This window comes from Suncus etruscus, chromosome 6 (genome assembly GCF_024139225.1).
Source record: "Suncus etruscus isolate mSunEtr1 chromosome 6, mSunEtr1.pri.cur, whole genome shotgun sequence".
NCBI classification, from domain to species: Eukaryota; Metazoa; Chordata; class Mammalia; order Eulipotyphla; family Soricidae; genus Suncus; species Suncus etruscus.
The window spans coordinates 25,616,627-25,617,450 of record NC_064853.1 but is presented as its reverse complement, the minus strand read 5'-3'; positions in this window follow the sequence as shown (position 1 = coordinate 25,617,450).

Genomic DNA, 824 nt, shown 5'->3' with positions numbered 1-824 from the left:
GCATAATGAAATGAAATGGTTGAAATCAGTATCAGGGGCCGGGTAGGTGGCGCTGAAGGTAAGGTGTCTGCCTTGCAAGTGCTAGCCAAGGAAGGACCGCGGTTCGATCCCCCGGCGTCCCATATGGTCCCCCCAAGCCAGGGGCGATTTCTGAGCACATAGCCAGGAGTAACCCCTGAGTGTCAAAACGGGTGTGGCCCAAAAACCAAAAAAAAAAAAAAAAAAAAAGAAATCAGTATCAAATTAAATGTTCTTTCAGTGAGTACTGAGCAGACATGTTTACATCCTGACATGATATATCATTAACTGGCCTCTGATTTTCTGGACACCATTGAGTCACATGACACCACAGGTTATCCTCCACTTAATTCCCCAGGAGTTCTTTCCAGGACTACAGAAGTTAAACTCTCTGGGAAACAGAAATTTTTGTTCCTTTTTTTTTCCCCACAGGTAGAAAGATGATTGTCCTAAAAATGTTTTCAAAAGCCATTTGTCCAACAAGCCAAAGAGTCAACCAGCTCAGAGAGACAGTGATATAATTATATCACTAATTATATCACTTAGGTGAGATATCTACACCGACATCTATATCTATATCTATATTGATATCAATATCACTTAAGTTAGGAAACACCAGCGCCAGGATTCCAATCCACAATGACCTGGCCCCAAAATCTTTGCTTCCACTTACTCACTGGCCACAGAGAGTGGTTCTTTCTTTTCAGAAGAGGAAACAAGCTCAAGTGTGCTTTCCAGAATTTCTGCTGGCTCTCAATTTCCTCCTTCCACCCACTAACCCCCCCTTATTTTGTTTTTCTCCTTAT